The following is an 8,493-nucleotide window of genomic DNA, read 5'->3' as shown; positions in this document are numbered from 1 at the left end:
CCTTATTCCAAAATGGATTAAATTCATTTTTTACCTCAAAATTCTACACACAATACCCCATAATGACAAAGTGAAAAAAGTTTGCTTGAAATTTTTGCAAATATATATGGTATTTTCTTTTTTGTCTTCACCTGAAAAAAATAGATATTTGATGACAATAACTATGATATACTTTATGAAAGAATTATGGGAAGCACATTACTTCTACATCTTGTCAGAAACTCAGTTTTAAAGCCTCTGGGCCTAATGTTATGGTTTCAGTGGGATTTTTATTTCACTTTTTCACAGTGCCTATAAACCTGTCTAAAAGGAAAACTGGGGTGGGGTGGGGGGGCAGGATGTGCTTTAATTCCTTAATAAGAAACAGAAAACATTCTAAAGCATTTTGAGTGAGGGGTAAACAATCACTTGGCAATCTGTTATAGATTTTTTTTGACGATAGTCATAACTCAGAATATGTTTAGATTAAATACAACACTTTCATTATCATTGGAGCCTCATGGACTAATAGATTATAAATAATGAGAGATTAAACAGAGAATACTTCTTCTAAACCCATGAATGTGCTTCTGGTTGGAGCGAAAATTTAATATTTTAATTCTCGAGACTCTAACTGATCTAACGTGACACAAATGTAAGCATTTACTCATTCAGAACCCATTTAAAAGCCATTCATAACCTTCAGAAGGGGCCCATGCAGTGGGGCTTAATAGGTGCAACTTATTTCAAAGTTAGCTGTGTGCTAAAACACACAGCTGCCGCCCCATGCCTTTTCCTCAGCATGCATGGCGTCTTATTACTTAATTTTCTCTGTAAATATATATTAATGTTATGAGTTGACTGTCTCTGTGAGGCTGTGTCGCTAATTCACACATAAGGGAAGGAAAGCATAGACGGACACGACGGGACGGATAGAAACTGTTAGCTTCAGACATTAGGGTTTTTGGGTGAACTGGCTAGTTGGAAAATCTTTCGAACTGTGCTGGTTTCTAAAACACCACCTGCTGTTGTTCGTGTCCTTGCCTACAGTGAGTGACATTATTTGTACTACCTGTTAACTACTGTCTGTGCTAACCCGTCGTCTACTTGCTACGAAAAAAAAACACACGACAACACATATAATGTTCGTTCAAAAGGGATCAGCATAAATGACATTTTACTGAACAAAAACGCTCATATTCTGGATATTTACCACTTACCAACTGTCGAAGCGTCATGCTACAAACCGTCCTCGCTGCAGCTTTGCTGTCCTGTACATCTACTTCTGAACTCTATGTGAGGTGGGCGGCGGAGGTTGCTAGGCAACACCCATTGTTGCTGGGCATAAGTCAAGGCAACAGCGGGAAAACAATAAACAGGCTAATCCAAGTGGAACTGGCTCAGCCTAGCTAAATTAACAAGAGCCCGTCAAAGAAAAGGACTCTGGACAAACGTAAGAGGTAAAATGTTGAATAAAATGACACAGACAGGCAATTGAGATACAGATTTATTAATAATGCATATTTATTATTATCCCCATTTTCTGCTTCTTCCAGCATCCATAATATTGTGTTTATTAAACATTAACTCTTGTTACAGAGAACAGAGAAATTGATATTTTACTATTATTATTATTCTATAGGCAACCCAGCACACCTCAGTGTAGATCAGTAGTTTCCCCAACTTGAATCTATGTGTTCATTTGGTGTAATGCAATGTAATGTTTTGTCTCTGTAGTGGATAAGGAATTTAAAACAATAGAGAATATGCAGTCAGAATGTAAGGAGTAGAAATAAGTAGTTCAAGGTTTTGTCTGGGTTGATTGTGCGTTGATCTATTGGTAATGCCTTAGGGTTCTAGTAGGTGGAATCGCGCTCCTTTTTCCTCACTCAATACAGACGAGTGAAGGCGAGAGCAGCATGTTGACTCTCTTTGCTCATCTCCCCTCACTATTTCCCTTGTTTAAGGTAATTACCGTACACAAAGCACTATAAACTAAGCGAAAAGGGTTACTGTTAATTGTTGCTTTGTCATGACTGTTCATTGTGAGAGAAAGAGGTGAATTTTCGACTTTTATGTTGTTAAGAGTTTCAGGTGAACTCTGTCACTGTGCAAGCTAGCTCCTGCTATTGTCTCATCATACCGCCAGACGGTTGTTCTGCCATTGTTTGCATTTAAGTTTGTCATTGAGAGGGAGTTTCTGTGCAGTACTTAAAACATTATTTCAAAACTGTAAGAAATCAGTTAATGTGTCAGCTAAAATACATAAGTTAAAGGATACATTTCATTTTATAGTTCATATTGTGCATTGGTTAAAATATAATTTACATCAGTTAGCAAAAAAGAGAAGAATAATTTATTGTAGAAACTGTGGTCCTGAGATTGAGTATATTCATGCAGAGAAAAATCTGTGAATTTGATGTACTGTTTAAAATTGAAACTCAATACAGACTCTCTTCATTCATCTCCCTTCACTATTTCCCTTGTGTAAGGGCACATCTCAACTAATTCAGTTATACAAAAATACAAAATTCACTCACACAACATTAATCAAGTTGTCGTTTTCACAGTGTGGGTGGACAATTCAACAGCACCACAAGGTACATCATAGAAAATTACTGTGAAGTTGCATAATACCTTTTTTTTTTTTTTTTTTTTTTACTGATTTTTTATTTAACATATACATACATACATACATACAAACACAAACTCAGCAAACACCGAGGGGATGTATATTATATGCAGTTATATTTGCTTGAAGTTCTTTAAGAGTCCTTTCTCTTTTTTTTTTTTCTCCAATGACTCTTTGTAAATTTCAGTCACTGTTTTTGTACCTTTACGTCCTATTTCCGCTAGTCCAATCCTCTTCTTCATTCCAAATGCCCTAATGAGCATTCCGCGTTAATATAAGTACTTTACAAGTGAGAGCAACAACAATACAAAAAAGAAAAAGAAAGAACATTTCCTCCTATCATACAAAATAAAAATAAAAATAAAAATAAATAAAAATAATTAAAAATAAAAATATAAATTAGAGGTGACTAAAGTCCTGGCATTGCCTGTATTAATAATGACCATCTTTTATCAAACATATCCATTTTCAACTGTAGTCTTGCTGTGATTTTTTCCATGATAAACACATTTTTTACCCTGTCTCTCCATTGCATTATGTTTGGAGGCTGTGGTTTCAACCAGGAAGCTGTTATTGTCTTTTTTGCTATTAGCAGCAGGATTCTCAGTAAATATTTAGAGCCCTTATCTATCATACTGTCAGGAATTATACCCAAAATGTAAAGTGCTGGTTCCAGAGGAAAATTAATGCCCATAATCTGTTTAATTTCTTTTTGAACATTCTTCCAAAAATCCTGTATTTTTGGGCAATCCCAGAATATATGAGTGGAGTCACCCACTGCTCCACACTCCCTCCAACATAAGTCAGTTGTATTGCTGTATTTCGATGATTATAACCATTAAAAGCACTGAAAGCAGTTATACATTCAAAGTCAGTGTCAGGACATCGGGGAAGGGTTGGGATCTTAGACTGCTAATCTAACTGACTGCTAATTTATGAACCAGGCATTCAGAAGGTTTTTCCCGGCAGCCAAATTATCCGCAGAGGTGAGTTTCTCTCCATAACAGACCAGCGGATTAAAACTAGTAGAAACACCAAATAAAGCAATGTCACTTTAAAAACCAGTGATTCACCAGCACTGTACGGTGGACACAAACTGAGACTCCTTTTGTTCCTTACCTTACCCTTTGATAACTCATGAACCACCCTTGCGTTCAGCCCCCAACAAAACATTGCCAAATGTTTATTTAAATGAGAAGGTGGTGCCTTCAACCCCCTGTTGTGTTATGCAAGCATTGCAGCTATGGCAGCCGAAAAAGTCAAGTTTGGTCAATCAAAATATTCTCGATGTCATGGTCACTGCCTTTGTTATCTGGAAGATTACGGAACATCCAAATCGAGTGAAGGGGTATGCAGAAACTGTAGTCCCTAGTTATAGTAATCTAACATTTGTCCATACAATAGCAAGATACATGTCTGAAAATTACATTGAAGACCACATGTTGTAGAGCCATCTAATTTAAATGTAGTCTACCTACAGTATTTATTTGTTACATTAATCATAATGCCTAGCACAGGGCATGCGCCACAAGAAATTGCACTTACTATTTGATGCAGACTTTAATTATCTCCAGATCTATAAGTGCTCTTATTATTGGAGTTGTTCTGCATTTGATGCTAAACATGTGTACACAATATACTACGTAAATTTATTTTGATGTTAAATATCTACTTAATTACAATTTCCACAATGTAGCCTATATGGTAGTATGTAGGCCATGTAAACAGCTATTATATTAAGATTTGCATCAGCGTATTTTACAGTGTCATATGTAAAAAAAAAAAAAAAAACAACCTATTGCTGCACATACTGTTCAACACAGGCCCTCTGTGAGAAAGTTGGTCCTTTGTTGTTGACCTTCACCTTGGACACTCAAAATTGCTGTGCCCCATTCGGTTGCTGGCTAACCAAGAGAGCTTCAGGGGTGTTGCAGACTGCTTTGATATGTCCAAAGGAACGCTGCATTATATTTTTCCAAACATTTGCAAGGTCCTGTGTGAACTGAGGAAGGAGTACATAAAATGGCCAAAAGAGGACGACCGTGCAAAACTGGCAAAGGGCTTTCAAGCCAGAACTGGCTTCCCTGACGTCATTGGACCCATTGATGGTACATATATTCCCATCCCAGCACCCATACGCCATGGAAACAGTGACAAACAGAAAAGGACATGCAAGTATTCAACTCCAAGCAGTGTGTACATCAGAGATGATGTTCCTGGATGTGTACACTGGCTGGCCGGGGTCTGTGCATGTTGCCAGGGTTTTCCGAAATTGTCCATTATATGGTCACAGGATGTAATGGGAGGTGACTACCACCTGCTTGGAGACTCAGCACATTTCTCATCACATCCTACAGAGATAATAGACATTTATCCCATAGACAAAAAAATAAATCTGTTCACTCCACAGCTCAACTAGAGTTGTGATTGAACAGGCATTTGGTCTCCTAAAGGGGAAATGGAGATGCCTGAGGTACCAGCCCATAGGAGACCATAACATGGTCCCAGTGGTAATCACAGCTGCATGCGTTTTGCAATTTCTGTTTAAGGGAAGAAGGGTACCAAATGGAGGATTGTGAAGATGTGGCTGGCAATGATGACTATGAATTTCAAGCAGTAGACCCTGACAGTATTACAGGTCAAAGCAAAAGGGATGGACTGATGAATTAAGTTCTGTTTAAATACTTCTGGTTCTACATTTTCACAAGTTTGTTTCATAAAAGAATGGAGATATAAGATACTAAAAAGGCACAATGGTGTTGAAGATTGCATTTATTTCATTGCAGCATGGGAGCACATACCATTAAACTAAATAAATAAGCAAGAACATGGCAAGCTCCTAATCTTTTTTTGTTAAAGCTTTAATTGTTTTAAGATGTCATTCCTTTCACTCGCCACTTCCATAGCTTGGTTTAGAGTTGAGTTCTAACATCTGCCTCCTCTGCTCAGTGACATGCTGCACAAACACAGAGGTGCTTCCGTTTTTACCATGTTCTGCTGATGGCTTAGGCTGAGAAGTGGGTGGTCCTTGACCATCTGGGTCTGATGAAAATCTTGAGGGGAAAGAATATAAAACCTGATTGTCTAAAAAATTTTTTAATTGTCTGAACTTATTGTCACAGGCCTCTGCTCCAAGTTGCAGCCTTTAACTAGCATTTCTGCTGCTACCTTTTTTCCCCCCACACTTATTTCTTTAATACAGGAGACTGAAAGTCCTCAGTCATTTGCTTTGCTAGACTAGTTAGAAGCAAGGTTGCTTCATGTGTCCATGGCTTTGTAGCTACATCACATTTAAATAGATTGGGCATGGAAAATATACTGTAGCGGAGCGGGGTTATTTTGAATAGTGGTAAATAGTTGAGACAACGCCACAGGTTTGTTGGCTGCTATAAATAGGACAGAGACCACACACACACACACACACACACACACACACACACACACACACACACACACACACACACACACACACACACACACACACACACACACACACACACACACACACGAAAAATGAAACAAAATTCATGTAACTCAAGTTACATAGTTTCCTAGTTCACCATGCTGCAATTGTGGATTTGTAGCTCATCCTACTCACCACCTCTAGCAGGAATTCTACTCACAGGACTTAGGAATGGCAGGGTCCTGTAGCACACTGTTCAAACTACTAAAACAAAAACCATAAAGTAAATGCACTGACAAAAACTGATAATCCTATATGACTAAAGTCACATACCTGTTGGCAAACAGCAATCACACCACTGACCAGGGAGTGAATGAGGCAGAGGCTGAGCATGGCTCGCAGCTGCCTTTTATTTGGCCCTGATTGGAGAATTGGCTGAGGGGAGGAGTCAAGCCTGGAGCTGCATTCAAGGGTTCAAAATGCAGCACTCCACTACCAAAATTGTGTTGCGAAAGAGAAATAAACTTAAAATCTACCCGTATGCATTTGCTGGGGGTTCAAGGGTGGTGCTGGAGCAGAGGCAGGTGATAGTCCAGCAACAGACAAATTTAAAGGTTGAGGAGCTGAAGACTGCAATGACCGAGGAGCTGAAGACAACTGTAGTGGTTTAGGAGGCAAGACAAATTCATTGGTGCAGCAGCAGTGTGTAGGCCTATAGTGCTTGAGGCTTTGATGCACCAGGTTACCCCAAAGGGACTGCTGACACAGAAAGGTGAGCACACATTTTATCAATTAAGCCAATCGTTGAAATGCTTTTAAAAACATGATAGATTTTATGGAAACCAACACATACAACAGCCCATACAACAAGTTAAAATTAAATAACGATTAGCTTATTGTTTAAAAAAAAACCAAAAACAATACTATAAAGTACTAACAACAAACATGTCTTCTAACATCATCCAATTTCGTAAACAAGTAACAGCAGCCGCATTTATAAAGCACTTTACTTGTTGAAGCCATTGTATGCACTGTTTTATATACACGTCGCTGCTGATAGGGTAACACCTTTGACACACCCACCAAACAGGAGAAAATGTATCTCAAAGGCCGTTGCACATTGTTGCAGGACCGTTTGGAGTAAAACATGTCATTCAACCTGGAAAACGTAGCAAAACGGTGCAAAACATTTTGAGCTTGATGTGCCTCAGATGTTTTTACAGGCACACCACATTGCTACCAAACCACCAAGCAGGCAAGTCCCACTTTGCTGCTGCATGTCATTCCCATTCTCTCAGTCACTCTTTCTTGGTATTTACTGGCAGCCAATCAGCAGAGGTGCCCTCCTCTCCATAACAAATGGACCAGTGGGTTCAAAGAAACAACAAATAAAGCAGTTCCACTCAAGAAATCAATGACTCACCAAAGTTCTTCAGTGGATGTGGGACATCTCAGAGTTGATGCATGGACATCCATGAGTGGGTGAGACCTGAGCTGCCATTTGCCTGTCTGTTTTCTCTGATAACTTAAGATCCAGACATCTGATGACTAAAATCCTTCATCAGGTTATCTGGTTCAAACTTTTTTTAAATTTTTTTTATTTATTTATTGAAAAACATTGAGGAAAACCATGATGCATGCACATAGGAGATATGACATCCTTGACAGGTGACCAAATGAAACAAATCACTATTTCTCTGGTTTGGGAAATACTAGAAATATTTGGGGTAATGTAAGTACATAAGTCAAAAATATATAACATAAGTCTAGACATAATTAGACATTTGAATGTGGAGAACTTACATATTATAACTTTAATATAAATTTTAATTATGTTCACCAAAAATGTAAAATTATATTACTAGATTTCAGTTATATCATGTGACATAATTTAGACACTTTTACTTTCGTTATTTTTGTAAAGGCATACAAAAACCTGTAACTTAATCATGAGAAAGTTCCAAAGCGATAGAGAGACTGAGCGTCGGCATAACCATAGCAACTCATTCACACACCTGCCTGCGTGCACACAGTGTGAAAGAAGCATCATGGGAATAAATAGCAATAACAGACAGATGGTCTTAAGAACTCGCTGCTGCTCTGTCTGTCTGTCTGTAAGCTATCAGTGTTTTATCGCACACCGACCTTAAACTTACCACGGAGCAAAAGATTTTGTGACAACAAAGGTCATGGTCAGTGCTTTGTTATGAGTGTCACATGGTGCTTTTTGCGTCGTTAGAGACTATATAAGCAGCTCATCTACTATTTGGTTTACTGGAAGATTTTAAAAAATGTGATATGATGTTACATTGAGCACACCGGAGCTGAACTCAGTCTCCTTCAATATAGCATCATGTAACCCAGTGTAAGTAGACAAGAAGTTCAGTTCACTTTAGGGGTGTGATATTACGAGATTCTTACAATTAGACAATTAGAATCCCCCATAATTCGAACCCTGCATCTGTTTGCCATTGGTTGA

The 8,493-nt window shown here is 38.3% G+C and overlaps 1 long non-coding RNA gene across 1 annotated transcript; it reads right to left on the bottom strand.

The window, feature by feature from the left end:
- Window positions 1-5,365: 5,365 nt before the first annotated feature.
- Window positions 5,366-6,436, bottom strand: LOC139620248 (uncharacterized). Its single transcript, XR_011690779.1, has 3 exons — window positions 6,348-6,436; window positions 6,210-6,278; window positions 5,366-5,664 (listed from the first exon to the last, which is right to left on the bottom strand). It is a non-coding gene; the product is annotated as an uncharacterized lncRNA (long non-coding RNA).
- Window positions 6,437-8,493: the final 2,057 nt, after the last annotated feature.

This window comes from Trachinotus anak, unplaced genomic scaffold (assembly GCF_046630095.1).
Source record: "Trachinotus anak isolate AG129_WGS33_773 ecotype Australia unplaced genomic scaffold, CSIRO_AGI_Tana_v1 ptg000004l, whole genome shotgun sequence".
In the NCBI taxonomy this organism is placed as follows: domain Eukaryota; kingdom Metazoa; phylum Chordata; class Actinopteri; order Carangiformes; family Carangidae; genus Trachinotus; species Trachinotus anak.
This window is presented reverse-complemented; position numbering and strand designations above follow the sequence as displayed.